This window comes from Suncus etruscus, chromosome 17, assembly GCF_024139225.1.
Source record: "Suncus etruscus isolate mSunEtr1 chromosome 17, mSunEtr1.pri.cur, whole genome shotgun sequence".
NCBI classification, from domain to species: Eukaryota; Metazoa; Chordata; class Mammalia; order Eulipotyphla; family Soricidae; genus Suncus; species Suncus etruscus.
In genome coordinates this window covers 58,383,817-58,400,283 of record NC_064864.1, presented here as the reverse complement: position 1 = coordinate 58,400,283, position 16,467 = coordinate 58,383,817, and the positions used below count along the sequence as shown (strand labels likewise).

Below are 16,467 nucleotides of genomic sequence, written 5' to 3'. Positions count from 1 at the left end.
GTTCAGAGCCCCACCCAGACCCTCCCTAAGGAGCCGCATGGATAGTGGGGGAAGGCCTAGGGTACCTTCAAGCTCCACAAAGGGACCCAGTTCACCAGCTTGCCCAGGCGTGTGGCCCGGGGAAGCCCTGGAGATCTGGAGCAAGGTGGCAGAGAGGTGCTGGGGTCACCCAAGTCCCGCACCCCCCCTAGGCCTGGCCAAGCAGGCCTCCGGCTTGGCGGGGGCCCGCCAAACCTCCTCCTGCTAGACTCTCGGCTCCCAGGAAGGAGAGATCCTTCAAGAAGCTGGGAGACCAGAAGTTCAGAGCCCCACCCAGACCCTCCCTAAGGAGCCCCATGGATAGTGGGGGAGGCCTAGGGTACCTTCAAGCTCCACAAAGGGACCCAACTCACCGGCTTGCCCAGGCCTGTGGCCTGGGGAAGCCTGGAGATCTGGAGCAAGGCGGCAGAGGGGTGCTGGGGTCACCCAAGTCCCGCACCCCCCCTAGGCCTGGCCAAGCAGGCCTCCGGCATGGCGGGGGCCCGCCAAACCTCCTCCTGCTAGACTCCCGGCTCCCAGAAAGCCTTTCTTTCTTTTTTTTTTTTTGTTTTGTTTTTGTTTTTGGGCCACACTGGGTGACACTCAGTGGTTACTCCTGGCTATGCACTCAGAAATTGCTCCTGAATTAGGGGACCATATGGGACACTGGGGGATTGAACCATGGTCTGTCCTTGGTTAGTTGCATACAAGGTAAATGCCCTACTGTTGCACCACCCCTCCGGCCCCTTGAGATAATTTTCTAAATGTATCTTATAATGCTGATAAAAGAATGAATAAATGTAGCTAGTATTGGCTAATATTGTGCTGGCCTTTATGGAACTGTGGGTATTTTCAGACTTTTAGGTTTCATTTGTGTGGTAGTTAAATTTAAGGGCTGAGGTTGGGGGTCAACTGACAGAATATGAGTTGCCATGGCTCATGATATTAATGAAGTCAATTACTAATGGCACCACCTAAGGAAAATATCAGTGCAAAGTGGCTTCTCCAATGTTACTCCTGGCTATGCACTCAGAAATTGCTCCTGGATTGGGGAACAAGTAACAAGGAAGGACCACACTGGGATGCTTGGGTAGAGCAGAGTGGGGGCTATCACAAATAACAGGTGATGTTTGTAGGCCTATAATATGGTAGCAGTGTAGGTCCCAGTCTTTATATCCTTTGTCAAGGAATTCTGTCAGAACACTGAGTGGGAACTGATGAGAATAAGATTCAACTTCAGTCATTTGAGGTTAATGAATGAGTAAAGTATCATTTTTTGAATAAAGAACTAGTATTTAGGAACAAGACAGACCTAATTATTCTATGGGCTCCAAAATTGAGGCCAGAGGACCAAAAATTCTGTAACAAGATGCTAGAGGTACCCAAGTGCCTCAGCTTGTTAAAAAGAAAAGAAACAAACAAATCTTTAAGATAGAAATCCAGGACTGCCCGTTGTCCCCGCCATGTCGGCCACAGCTGCCACTGCCCCCCCTCCGGCCACCCCGGCTGGGAAGGGGGGTCCCCCCGCACCCCCGCCGAACCTCACCAGCAACAGGAGGCTGCAGCAGACCCAGGCCCAGGTGGATGAAGTGGTGGACATCATGAGAGTGAACGTGGACAAGGTCCTGGAATGAGACCAGAAGCTGTCAGAGCTGGATGATCGTGCTGACGCTCTCCAGGCGGGGACCTCCCAGTTTAAAACGAGTGCAGCCAAGCTCAAGCATAAATACTGGTGGAAAAACCTCAAGATGATGATTATCTTGGGTGTGATTTGCGCCATTATCCTCCTCCTCCTCATCGTTTACTTCAGCTCTTAAACCCCTGAGGAGCCTGTCCTGCCCAGAGAAGGGCCTCTCCCCCATCCCAATCTGCTCCTCCATCTCTCAGCCATATCTTCCAGTCCTTCCCCTCCGGATCCGTGTGTGTGTGTGTGTGTGTGTCTGTGTGTGTGTCCAGAAAAAAAAAAAAAAAAATATATATATATATATATATATATATATATATATATATATATATATATATATATATATATATATATATAAATCCAGGGGCTGGAAAGGTGGTGCAAGTGGTAAGATGCCTGCCTGTCACTGCCTCTGCCCCTGCCTTTACTGGGAGAGAATTCCGGCCAGCAGCTTTCTCTCAACCGGGAAAGAAGGCAGAAAGCAGCTACAAATAATTCGCGAGTGTTAAGCTCTTTTGTGAACACCTAAAAAATTAAGCTGCAGAAGTTAGTAGAACACTCAAGGTGTGTTCCAGTCAAGAGGTTTATTGAAGGGAGAAGCAGGGTTTTTATGCCCTGCTCTAGTGGGAGGAGTAGTAACATAGGATTGAAATATAAACCAATCAGATTTGTACAAGTACAACAATTTTAACCAATGGGAGCATAAACACATTTTGATGGCGGGAAGGATAAAGAGGAACCTGGCAGGATGGGGGGAGGGGAAGCAAATCCTTAAACAAATAGCTAATTGATATTTACGCAAATACAATTTTTGTTTAGCCTATTTTCCATTTAAATCTTTCTTTTGTGCAAGCAATAAGGATCATAATTTAAACTTTACAAAAACCTATCTATAACTACGTGCTTGAGAGCAGTTACAAAAACAGGTTCCATGGAAAGGTTAAGGAATCTGGTTAAGCCAGATTCTGTGTGCTGGGCTAAACTTATTTGCAGAGTTTTCAGTTGGCTCGGGGCTAAGCAAACTTTATGGCTTGAATCAGGCGGTGGAAAATTCATTCAGAGTTCCTTTGATATGTGGGATGCTCGGTCCCCCACACCTGCCTTGCCTGAGCTAGCCTAGGACAAACTGCGGTTTTATCCCCGGGAGTCCAATATGATCCCCCAAGCTGGGAGTTATTTCTGAGCACATAGCCAGGAGTAACGCCTGAGAATCACCGGGTGTGGCCCAAAACCAAACCAAAGCAAAAGCAGAACAAAACAAAATAAAACAAACAAACAAACAAACAAAAAAGATAGAAGTTTATAGCTTCTACTCTGGACTCAGGAATTTTGCAAATTTTCGATGTCAGCCTTGTCTGATCTATTGAGAAGCAATTTTTCCATGTTTCCAAAAATGCATTTTTTCTTTTTTTTAATATAATTTTTATTTTGATCGTAGTGGCTTACATATTGTTGACAATAATATTATAATAGATACATATTTACATAAAATCAGTGGGGTTCCCATCATCGATTTGTCCTCCTTACACCTCAGTGTTCGTCCTACCTTCCATATCCTCCTCCCTCAACCCCGGGGCTGTGAGAATATGTGGTCCCCTCTGTACCTAGCTTACTACTTAGTAGTCTTGGTCTTGGTGCCTCCCTTATTTCCCCCTCTAACTGGGAGGCAGGACTAGATAGTTCAAGTTATGTGGTTTTATTTGAAGAAGAGAAAAGTAATAAACTGGGGTAAAAGTCTAATATGCCAAAATTGGGCAGAATCCTTCTAGAGGCTCTCATCATCGGTTTGAGAGACGAAAGAGAAAAAGAAGGTGAAACACCCCAACAGTACAAAAAGAAGTGTCAAATATCCAGTGAGCACTCCAATGATAACGATAGGACCACAAAAAAAAAAAAAAAAAAAAAAAAAAGCCAAGGTCTTGAGTTAAAAAACATGGCAGAGCACATAAAGAAAGAAAAGAAGAAAAAAATATAATATAAATGGGGACAACAACTTCAATAACCACACCAAAACAAAGAAATTGACAAAAAGTAGATAGGTAAATAAAAATAAAAAATAATAATAAATGAAGAAAAATAATATATAAAAATAAACAATGTTTTGTGCTTTTTGCCTTTTTTTCCCCCTTCTGCACTGGCACAGTAAACATTGGGGTCATTTGAAAAGGAATTCATTTGGCCTAAGAGATATGGGTTTTCTTCAACCTTAGAGTATATTGTCACGGGATTAACTATAGACTCCATTCAGGTTCATTTACTTTCCCGGTGGTGCTTTTGTGGTGTTTGGAAGACTTCTGCTCTGTCCTGGGTGATGAAATAAGACCTCTGTATCTAGAGATCTCAGTATCTGCACAGGTCCAGGAGTGGGACTTATGATGAAGTCTTCCTTTGTGGTTCTAGATGTTCTGTTCCCTCAGTGTCATTTTAATCCATCTTCTGTGGTTGCTGGTCTTGGTCTTTGCACTGATCTTAGGATGGAACCTAGGATAGCATCTTTCATTGTGTTTCCAGAAGCCCCATTCCGTTGCAATGGTCTCTGCCAGACCTTTGGAACTGGGGAACATGGTTGTTGTGTGGGTCGTAGTTCAAACCCTAAACTAGGGCTTTTTTATTGGTCTCAAGATATCTTCAGTCCGGTCATGGTTCTAGCAGCCAGTCATCTGTAAATTGCGATCTTGGCTTTTGGACCGACCAAAGGGTGACAAGTCTTCTGATTTTGTCTTATCGTTAGCTGGTGAGGTAGGATACCCTGTTCTTAGGTCAAGTTGTTCCCATTTTCCTTGTTGTCAGGATATCATATTAGAGCTGGCACTTGTTGGTGGCCCAGCGGTATTAAGGATGTCCTGGATGGGATTTGTTTCCTGTAGCTGTTGTGAAGAACTGTGTCAATTCTATGTCTGGGATCCAGGGTTCAAGGCTGGACGGATGGTGTCTAATCACCTGAGGTCTAAGTTGGGTCAGCGTGACATATTTTCAAGGTGGGAGATATCCCTGTATTGTAAACAAGTATGAGTTCTTATCCCTAGTAGATAAGAGCTCTTTTTTGTATGTAAGATTTCCCCCCCTTTTTAAGTGTGCCTCTGCAGGGAGAAATGGTGCTACTTTATATTGTCGGTGCATTTGGGGGTGGACAGAGAAGAAAACAGAAACAGGTCACACATCCAAAAAAAAAAATAAGAATAAAAGTATATGTGCTCACATATGTATATGTAGAACAAACATTAAAAAAAACGAATTAACAAAATAATAAAAGGAACAAAGTGATGCATGAGACTACCCTACTTTTGGGGAAAAGCAGGTAAAGAGGTGGTGTAATACAGGTCTTATACTTATGTTGGAAGTATAGGTTTCCCCATTGTCTTTTGGGTTTTTCTCATTGTTTGTGGGTTCCCAGGCACCTTTCCATCACTCCCCCTGACTTTCTTGAGATTGGCAAAGGATTTGCAGCAGGGAGGTCTTGGAAGAGTTCTTGCATTGAGAATCTTTTAGAGCTAAGTCCGGTTTCAAGTAACAGTCCATGGTAGGAGGATTTGGTAGGGAGGGCCATGCAGCATGAGTCTGCAGGGGAGTTGGTTGCCTTTTCTTGCGGGTTGTGAGGTGTGGACAAAAATGCATTTTTCTTAAGCCAGTCTGGTGAACTGCATTAACAAGTCTGCTAACATATCAGGTTGGAGGCTAAATGATCTCCATTGCTTTTTTGGGTGGCCAGTATACATTTCCAACCTTTTGTCCTATGGTGATGTATACTTGTTCTGCATAGAGGGAGTGGTTCACAGCATATCCAAGGCTCTTCATCAAGTAAAGGAGTTGGCAGGTCAGAGTAGCTCTTCTGTTTTATTTATAGAAAAAACTTTTACCAAAGATTTTACTCTGCAAAAAAATTTTGCCTTTCTGGCTAGAGGGTGGTCCTGTGAGTGAACCATAACTATTTATAATCAACAGATTTGATACAATGGGTGGATAGGTCATGATAACAAGGATCATTTGAATTCTTCTCTGCAATTGGTATATGAGCAGAAGAAATAAGCTGTTTTCTCCTTCAGGGTTTTCCAAATTACTTTGCTTTCCCCCTGCTCACACTATATTGAAAGGGGCTGAGAAAAACAATAGACTAAGCCAATCTGTGCCTGTGCCCTGGACATCATGTTGTTGAGTGTCTAGTTATGGTTATTGAATTCTATGCTTTCATTCTTCAAGTAGTAATCCTGATATCAAGGGCTAATATAGTTTTTCTGTATTTGAAAGAGCTTTAATAATCCCAGAGATTCCTATCTTAGGCTCTAAGTCTCAAAGAACAGAGAAGGATCTCAGAGAAAATTAGAAAAATCAGAAAATCAGAAAAAGATGCCAGTGAGCCTGCATAACAAAGGAGAAGACACCCCCTTGAAGAATGCATGTCCTCCACAGTGCTCAATGGGAGGAGTCTTGGTCCCACTTTTCCACTAGCTATATGACCTTCAGTTTCTTTATTTGTAAAATGAAGTCATTGAAGAGCTGTATTTGAGCAAGGTTCATTTCAGGACTACCCAGGAAAGCTCTTTCCCTCATGATACAGAAGGTCGAGCCTGTGTTACCTTACATTATAGGTTGACATCAGGTTTCATCCTTTCTTTCTCTCACTTCTATGTCTAACACCAGGTCTATCTGAAGATGTGATGCTGCTTCTGCTCAGCCCAGGATGCAGATTGACACACAGACATGCAGAGACACTCTCTTAGCCTCAGTGAGAAGCTGCAGGACCCTGAATGCACGACTCATCTGACTCTTTAACTTCATGGAATTACAAAGCTGCTTTTCACAATCTTTTACAGTGATGAAAAGTCAAAAAGTGGGGGTGCAGCCATCATCGTTTGATACTTTTGCACATTATATTAAATCATTAAACCATTTCAAGTCCACTCAATCCCAGACCTGTGTCCCCATTAATTTGTGTGGGTACCCTGCACATCTGAGCTTTATAAATATTTTGCTTTCGCAAGACTCATTCTCAGAGCCACCTTCTATGAATATCTTCTGTGAATATCACAGGTTCCCTCAAAGAAAGAATTGTTGAGTCAGATCAGCAAGATTTGATGAGGGCACTAATGACAGTGTCCCCATTAAAGCATCCCTATCCTGATATTAAATGTGGCTCTCTAAAGATTCTTTTTTTGAGATAAAGTGTGAATGAAATTAACTCTGCTTATTAAGAATGCTAATACTTCTTCCTCATTTAGCATTATGCAGGTCAATAACATTTTTGAAACCTTTCAAACCTTGGAAAGTACAGGGCTTTGAAATTAGGTGATTTAATTAGTCTTTATTGGCTCATAAAATACACCCTGGTGGCACACAGTCTATAAGCTGGGGCAGCAAAGGGATGAGGATGTGAAGGAGAGAAGGGAATTCGTGTGTTTGCTTTCCAAATGGAAGGTCCCAGGGTTATACTGCTTGATAAGTGATGTGGAAGGAGATGTGAGAGACACTTGGCAAGATGAAAACTTCACAGGGGCTCAGAAACATGCCATTGGGAAACAGAATACAAAACAGGGTAGCGGGGACATAGGTAAGAGGCCAGAGCTAGGAAGATAAATGAATTCTTACTTTGCTCTGTGAAAATTTGTCCAGGAGCTTCAAGATGAGGTAGTTTATTTTTTCATTGTTAAGTGAAGGACCTGACGGATCAATTAAATTAATAAGAGTCCTGGATTGTAGTGGATGATGTGAATGATGGTGGTGGATGGATGGTGAGACTTTTCTTGGCCACGCCCGGGCACCTGCATTCTCTTCCAGCCTGCAGGTCTTCAAGTTCAGGGTAGCAGTGAGGAAATGATCCAAAAGCAGTCATTAGAAGTCAGGAGACAAGGTTTTATTACAAGGCCCTAGCCACCATGTGTGGCTTCTAAACTAAACAGCCTTTCTGCACCCAACTATCTCTGATCTCTTCCTGCCTCATTCTCCTTCTGCCTCTCTTGCAGAATCTCTCAATGAATCTCTTTTACACCTCTGAGGCAAACCCTTTGTTACCTTCCATAGACCCCTCCTAGAAATAGGCTTGTTTTATCATAAGGCAAGATTAAACAGGTAGTCGGGGAGGGGTAACAGGACCACGAAAATATTCCCATTGAAAATAAAATTATTGTAGAACATGAACCTGTTTTGGTTTTCAGATACTTTTGGTTTAGTGATAGTCAAGAAAATCTCACCAAATTTTTATGAAGGGTAAGGGTTAAATGAGTTGGAAAAGGGAAATATTGGTTCTTTTATTTATTTGCACATAAGTAGTTTAACTCTCTGGTTCTAGGATATACCCTTTCTTTCTTTTTTAATTATCTTTATTTAAACACCGTGATCACAAATATAATTGTACTTGTATGATTACAGTCATGTAAAGAACACCTCCCTTTACCAGTGCAGGATTCCCACCACCAATTTCCCAGATCTACCTACTCCCCACCCCACCCACACCTGTACTCGAGACAGGCTTTCTTTTTCCCTCATTCATTCACATCTTTCTTTTTGTTCTTGTATATAATTTCTCTTTATGGAATTCTTAGTTTATTTATGGATCTTCAGGCCAATTTTCTGATTTTTTTCTTCTCTCTGATTCTCATCTTTTGAATTTTGATCACTCATTTTCCAGAACCACCATGAATTTTCTACTTATGTGTTATTCTAAAATTTTCAATCACTGTTGTACCAAGGCACATGTATTCTAGGACAAAAAAATGGCAGTATACTCTTGTTCGATGGCTGCCATATTCTTCTGTTTCACCCCAAGAATCTTAATGACAGCTCTCTTTGAACTGTTTTTCCTGTTTCCTACAATTTGATTTTCTGCATTTATTTTTTTAATTTATTATTATTTTTTTTGTCTAACTTTACTATTTGACATTGTCTCAAATATTCCAGGATCCTTGGTTCTCTACTCAGGTTTGTATTATTATTATTGGTGGGGAGCAGGGATCCAAGTGATGCCCAGGAGATCACCCGGGATACTCTGGACAACACTTGACTAACTAGTGCTGTTGATACAGAGATGATTATGTCTAATGATAGTGGGAGTAGTAAGGTTACTCCAGATGTGCTTTGGGGCTCCATGGCTTTATCTGTATTTGTATGGTATCTGTATCTTGGAGCTTTGTTAGGGATTGGACTCAGTGCCTTGTATATTCAAGACATGTACTCCAGCCCTTTGAACCATCTCCCTGTTACCTATTTTCTCTTTTTGTTTTATTTTTGTGATTGTGATGTTAGAGATTGGGTGCTTTACTTTAGGATATCATGCACACAACATTTTAATACCTCAACCTCTACTAGAGTGCTTCTGTCCTCCACCATTATCTCAGTGCCTTTCTCCTCAGACCATCATCTATTTTTCCTCTCTCTTCCCCCATGGCAGTAAGTTTAGTTCCATAGATCAGTTCCCAGATTCTGTTACATCTGATCACTTGTTAATTCTTTAAAATATTTTTTACACCATCATAATTTGTCAAGTTTTTCATAATACAGTCATTTTGGGCATTAAATATTTAAATATCAATCCCAACATTCGTGTAACCTTCCCTTCACCAGTACCCAATTTTCTACCTACCACCTTAGATGTCCCTTGTAGTCTTTGAAAAATTTCTTCATATTGTTTGTTGGAACACAAAGACAAATAGAATGATCAAACTTAGATCAAGAAGGGCCAACTTGAAATAATTGTTCTTTCTCTCTGTAGTGTTGCTAAAGTTAGTGTTTAAGGATTTATTGGACTGGTGCTAGTTGAGCCTTTTGTGATACCATATAAGATGCTTAGCTCGGTAGATTTCTATATTACTTTCCCATCAGATTTCCTGTTATATTGTTGGGCTTAACACTATCTAAAACTGTTAGGTGTCCAATGTAGCCATGGATTTGAAGCCACCTAAAGTTAACAAACAAAAAAGTAACAGAAAGATCAACTAGCAACAATAGTTGAGTAAACAGTTTTACAGTGATATAATGACTTCATTGTAAAACAAAATAATTTTACAATTTTTTTTCTTTATTTGAATATCTTGATTACATAAATGATTGTGATTAGGTTTCAGTCATGTAAAGAACACCCCCCTTCACCAGTGTAACATTCCCGCCACCAATGTCCCAAATCTCCCTCCATCTCACCCCACCCCCACCTGTACTCCAGACAGGCTTTCCAGTTCCCTCATTCATTCACTTGATTATGGTAGTTCTCTGTGTAGTTATCTCTATAGCTGTACTCACCACTCTTTGTGGTGAGCTTCATGGAGTGAGCTGGTGTTCCAGCCCTCCTCTCATTGTCTCTGAGGATTGTTACAAAAATGACTTTTATTTTTCTTAAAACCCATAGATGAGTGAGACTATTCTGCGTCTCTCTCTCTCCTTCTGACTTATTTCACGCAGCATGATAGATTCCATGTACATCCATGTATAGGAAAATTTAATGACTTCATCTCTCCTGACAGCTGCATAATATTCCATTGTGTATATGTACCACAGTTTCTTTAGCCATTTGTCTGTTGAAGGGCATCTTGGTTGTTTACAGAGCCTGGTTATTGTGAATAGTGCTGCAATAAATATTGGTGTGAGGAAGGGGTTTTTGTATTGTATTCTTGTGTTCTTAGGGTATATCCCTAGGAGTGGAATAGCTGGGTCGAATGGGAGCTCAATTTCCAGATTTTGAAGGAACCTCCATATCGCTTTCCATAGAGGCTGTACTAGGCGACATTCCCACCAGCAGTGGATAAGAGTTCTTTTCTCTCCACATCCCCGCCAGCACTGATTGTTCTCATTCTTTGTGATGTGCGCCAATCTCTGCGGTGTGAGGTGGTATCTCATCATTGTTTTGATTTGTATCTCCCTGATGATTAGTGACAAGGAGCATTTTTCATGTGCCTTTTGGCCATTTGTATTTCCTTTTTTTATCAAAGTGTCAGTTCATTTCTTCTCCCAATTTTTTGATGGGATTAGATTTTTTTTCTTGTAAAGTTCTGTCAGTGCCCTGTATATTTTGGATATTAGCCCCTTATCTGAAGGGTATTGGGTGAATAGTTTCTCCCATTCAGTGGGTGACTCTTGTATCCTGGGCACTATTTCTTTTGAGGTGCAGAAGCTTCTCAGTTTAATGTATTCCCATCTGTTAATCTCTGCTTCCACTTGTTTGGAAAGCGCAGTTTCCTCCTTGAAGATGACTTTAGTCTCAATGTCATGGGTTTTTTACCGACGTGTTGTTCTATATACATTATGGTATCAGGTCTGATATCAAGGTCTTTAATCCATTTGGATTTTACCTTCGTACATGATGTTAACTCGGGGTCTATGTTCGCTTTTTTGCAAGTGGCTCACCAGTTCTGCCAGCACCACTTGTTGAAGAAATTTTCCCTGCTCCATTTAGGATTTCTTGCTCCTTTGTCAAAAATTAGGTAATTGTATGTCTGGGGAATGTTCTCTGAGAACTCAAGCCTATTCCACTGATCTGAGGGTCTGTCTTTATTCCAATACCATGCTGTTTTGATAACTATTGCTTTGTAGTACAGTTTAAAGTTGGGGAAAGTAATGATTCTTATTTTCCTTTTCCCTAGGAGTGCTTTAGCTATTCGAGGGTGTTTATTGTTCCAGATGAACTTCATAAGTGTTTGATCCACTTCGTTGAAGAATGTCATGGGTATTTTTAAGGGGATCACATTAAAACTGTATAATGCTTTGGGGAGTATTGCCATTTTAATGATGTTAATCCTGCCAAACCATGAGCAGGGTATGTGTTTCCATTTCCGTGTGTCCTCTCTTATTTCTTGGAGCAGGGCTTTATAGTTTTCTTTGTATAGGTCCTTCATGTATTTGGTCAAGTTGACTCCAAGATATTTGAGTTTGTGTGGCACTATTGTGAATGGGATTGCCTTCCTGACTGCCATCTCTTCCCTATTATTATTGGTGTATAAAAAGGCCATTGATTTCTGTAGGTTGATTTTGTAGCCTGCCACCTTGTTATATGAATCTATTGTTTCTAGAAGCTTTTTGGTAGAGTCTTTAGGGTTTTCTAAGTAGAGTATCATGTCATCTGCAAACAATGAGAGCTTGACTTCTTCCTTTCCTATCTGGATTCCCTTGATATATTTTTCTTGCTTGATCGCTATTGCAAGAACTTCCAGTACTATGTTGAATAGGAGTGGTGAGAGAGGACAGCCTTGTCTTGTACCAGAATTTAGAGGAAAGGCTTTCAGTTTTTCTCCTTTGAGGATAATATTTGCCATTGGCTTGTGGTAGATGGCTTCAACTATATTGAGAAAGGTTCCTTCCATTCCCATCTTGCTGAGAGTTTTGATCAAGAATGGGTGTTGGACCTTATCAAATGCTTTCTCTGCATCTATTGATATGATCATGGGATTTTTATTTTTGTTGTTGTTGATGTTGTGTATGATGTTAATAGATTTATGGATGTTAAACCATCCTTGCATTCCTGGGATGAAACCTACTTGGCCGTAGTGTATGATCTTCTTGATGATGCATTGGATCGTATTTGCCAGGATTTTGTTGAAGATCTTTGCATCAGCATTCATCAGAGATATTGGTCTGTAATTTTTTTCTGGCTGTTTTTGGTATCAGGGTGATGTTGGCTTCATAAAAACTGTCTAAAAGTGTTCCCGCTTTTTTCAATTTCTTGGAATATCTTGGCTAGGATTGGTAGTAGCTCCTCTTGAATGATTTGGAAAAATTCATTAGAAAATCCATCTGGGCCTGGGCTCTTCTTTTTAGGCAGATGTTTGATTTACAGTTTCAATTTCTTCAGTAGTGATGAGGGTGTTTAGATATGCTACATCCTTCTTATTTAAATGTGGAAGGTTATAAGTGTCCAAGGATTTTTCCATTTCTTCTAGGTTCTCATGTTTAATAGCATAAAGTTTCTCAAAGTAGTCTCTGATTACCCTTTGGATCTCTGCAATTTCTGTCATGATCTCCCCCTTTTCATTTCTAATATGGGTTATCAGATTTCTCTCTTTCTTTGTGAGTTTTGCCAATGGTCTATCAATCTTGTTTATTTTTAAAAAAAAAAAACAGCTTCTGCTTTTGTTTATATTTCAGATTGCTTTTTGGTTTTCCACTTCATTGAGTTCTGCTTTCAGCTCTGTATTTTTTTCTGTCTCCCTATTTTTGGTTCCTTTTGTTGGTCATTTTCTAATTTTTTAAGCTGCGCCATTAAGTTCTTCAGGTATGCTCCTTCTTCCTTCCTGATGTGTCCTTGTAGAGCTATAAATTTTCCTTTCAGGACCGCTTTTGCTGTGTCCCTTAGATTCTGGCAGTTTGTGTCTTCATTATCATTTGTTTTCAGGAAAGTTTTGATTTCCTTTTTTATTTCATCTCAGACCCACTGGTTGTTCAGTAGAAGGTGTTTAATTTCCAATTGTTAAAGTTTTTCTTCTGTGTGGCTTTGTAGTTCACATCTAATTTTAGAGCCTTGTGGTCAGCAAAGGTAGCCTGCAAGATTTCTATCCTTTTGATTTTATGGAGGTATGTTTTATGTATCAGCATGTAGTCTATTCTGGAGAATGACCCATGTACATTGGAAAAGAATGTGTATCCAGGTTTTTTGGGATGGAGTGTCCTGTATATATCTACTAGTCCTCTTTCTTCCATAACTCTTTTCAGGACTAGTATGCTTTTGTTGGGTTTCAGTCTGGTTTACCTATGAAGTGTTGATAGGGCCGTGTTGAAGTCTCTCAGAATGATTGTTTTATTATTGATTTCTTCTTTCAGATTTGTCAGTAATTGTATTAGATAATTTGCTGGTCTCTCATTGGGTGCATATATGTTTAATAGTCTGATTTCTTCCTGTTTCACATATCTTTTGATTAGTACACAGTGTCTATCTTTTTTCCCTTACCACTTTTCTGAGTATAAATTTGGTGTCATCAGATATTAATGTGGCCACCCCAGCTTTTTTGAGGGTGTTGTTTGCTTGGATGATTTTCCTCCAGCCTTTGATTTTGAGTCTATGTTTGTTCTGATTATTCAGATGTGTTTTTTGTAGGCAGCAGAAGGTTGGATTCATCTTTTTGACCCATTTTGCCACTCTGTGTCTTTTAATTGTTGAATTTAGTCCATTGACATTGAGGGACATGATTGTCATAGAATTTAATGTCATCTTTGTAGATAAGTTTGCTGTGTTTGTTGGTCTCTTGTCTTAGAGTAGACCTGTCAGTTTTTTCTTTAAGACTGGTTTATCATCTGTGAAGTTTCTGAGCTGTTGTTTATCCATGAAGCTGTGTATTCTTCCTCCAAACATGAATGTGAGTCGGGCTGGGTGCAGTATTCTTGGTGAGGCATTCTATTCATTCAGTCTTGTCACAATATCCCACCACTGTCTTCTGGCCTTGAGAGTTTCTTGTGACATGTCTGCTGTATGTCTTAGGGATGCTCCTTTGAATGTAATTTCCCTTTTTGATCTTGCTGCTTTCAGTATTCTATCTCTATCTATGGGATTTGTCATTGTAACGAGTATATGTCTTGGGGTGTTTTTCTTTGGGTCTCTTTTAGCTGGTATTCTTCGGGCATGCAGGATTTGATTGCATGTAGTCTTTAACTCTGGGAGTATCTCTTTGATGATGTCTTTCACAGTTGATTCTTCTCGGAGATCTCCTTCCTGGGTTTCTGGGACTCCAATGATTCTTATGTTGTTTCTGTTGAGTTTATCAAAGACTTCTGTTTTTATCTGTTCGCATGCCTTGAGTACTTTTTCCATTGTCTGATCATTTGTCTTAAGGTTCTTTTCCAATTTCTTCTGTTGTGTTGAATTTTTTTGCATCTCATCTTCCAGCACATTTATTTTGTCCTCAGCATCTGTTAACCTGGCTGCAGAGACTATCTACTGAGTTTTTCAGTTGAGCTTCTGTGTTTTTCAGATCTGTTATTTCAGTTTGGAGTTTTCTGATTTCTTTCTTTGTGTTCTCTTCAGATCGATCTATGCTCTTTTTGAGTTCTACGAACATAGTCCATATTTCTATTCTAAACTCCTTATATGAATGGCTAATCAGGTGGTTGGAATTTCTTAGGTCATCCGAGCTTTCATCTTCATTCTCTGTGGATGTTGTTTGCCTACGAGGTTTCCCCATTGTCATGCTTGTAGTGTGGTTTTTCCTGTGTGTTGTGGTGGGGTTCATTGATTAGAAAGAGTGCGCGGCTGCCGCTCTTCTGTTGCCTCTAGTTGACAGTCCTCAGAGTGAACAAAGCCACAGCAGGGCAGAGCAATCTCGCAGTCCCAGAATGTACTCACTCAGCAGCTTCAAAATGCAGTTATTTGGGGGTGCGCTCCCTTGGCCTTTGAGGAAACCTTCGGGGATTCAGAAGCACAGTTTCAGGCAGACAGAGATAGGAGTTTCCCGTGAACTCCTCAGAGTGAACAAAGGCACAGCAGGGCAGAGTGATCCCACTACATATTTTCTTGTTGCTGTAAATTGCCTCTAGACTAATGATTTGATTAGTCATCTTTTTTTTTTGAGAGAATAAAGTTAATCTGAATACACTACAGAATGAAAAATGACAAAAAAAATGGACAAGACATGGTAAAACAAAAAAAATAAAAAAAAAAGAATCAGTTTAGATTTTTGGAAAATAGAGAGTGGGTAACAGCAAAATGACAAAAGGTGGCAGGAAAAGTAAAGTGAGGGAAGAGAGAGGTAAATTAGGCACTTTTTTATAGTTTTGTCTGTATGTCAAAGAGAGGCAGAATTTGAAATTTTAGAAATATTTTTTATGTTTGATGAAAGAATAGTGAGTGTCTAAATATGAAATTACTTTTTAAATGTAGACAAATATTTCTGGGAGATGGGTGTGGCTTCACCTTGCATTTATTTAGAAGGAGATATATACAAGACAATAGAAAACCAGAAAAACACTTGCTAGAAAAGGACAGAGGTGTGAAGCAGCTCTAGTTGCCTTCCTTTTTCCTTCCTCCTCCTCAGTGTGCCCCAAACAGACTGGTTGAATGACTATTTATATATATATATACATATATATGCATGCACATATATCAAATAAAAATAATAGGGATGGTTGTGATGATCATAAACACCCTTCTTAAACCCTTTCCTGAATTGTGATTTTGCACCACCCCTCTCCCCATATAAAATTTGCTCTATTATAGTGATGTGAGATATCTTGGCAAACAGAAGTGGTGAATCTTAGATGAGCATGATGACTTGTGTGCAGTTCAGAAGAGTGTTTCCTTTTGGAGATGAAATAGAAGAAAGAGGAAGGGAAGGGTAGAGAGAAAGGAGGGCTTTGGGGACCTGGAGGAGTTAAGTCGAGCTATACAGAAAAAAATTCTCTCCTTTTCTGGAAAACCTTTCCTCATTGCCTCCTCTAATCTCACCATGATTCTCTGTTTGTTTAGTGTAAGCCCTATTTACAGTGGAGGTGCTTAAAATGACTGTGAGTTTAGTTTCCCACAGGAAGTACTTCTCTGGGTCTGCAAAATACCTAGTCTTCTGACTCTCAAGAAGTCTTTTGCCTACAATAGTTTTTTGTTTCCTTTAAATGCATTTTGAATCCCCTACCTATTTTTCCCCCAGCAAAGCCCAATATAGAAATCTATCAAAGGAGAACTTGCCTAGTGGACCAGGTTGGAGGATCAGGTGACCACCTGCTATTTCCCCCTCTGTCCCTCCAGGCAGACTCTAAGACGGGCACTGTTGTGTGAGGCTTCGTGTTTAAAATCATTACTCTCAGCTCATAAACCCCGCAGCTTAGTTACTATTGGATGAGCACAATTAAATGCCAGAAGTTATTAG

At 40.2% G+C, this 16,467-nt stretch overlaps 1 pseudogene; it reads left to right on the top strand.

Moving 5' to 3' along the window:
• The first annotated feature begins 1,478 nt into the window (after positions 1 to 1,478).
• LOC125994964 (vesicle-associated membrane protein 2-like) lies at positions 1,479 to 1,931 on the top strand (annotated as a pseudogene).
• Positions 1,932 to 16,467: the final 14,536 nt, after the last annotated feature.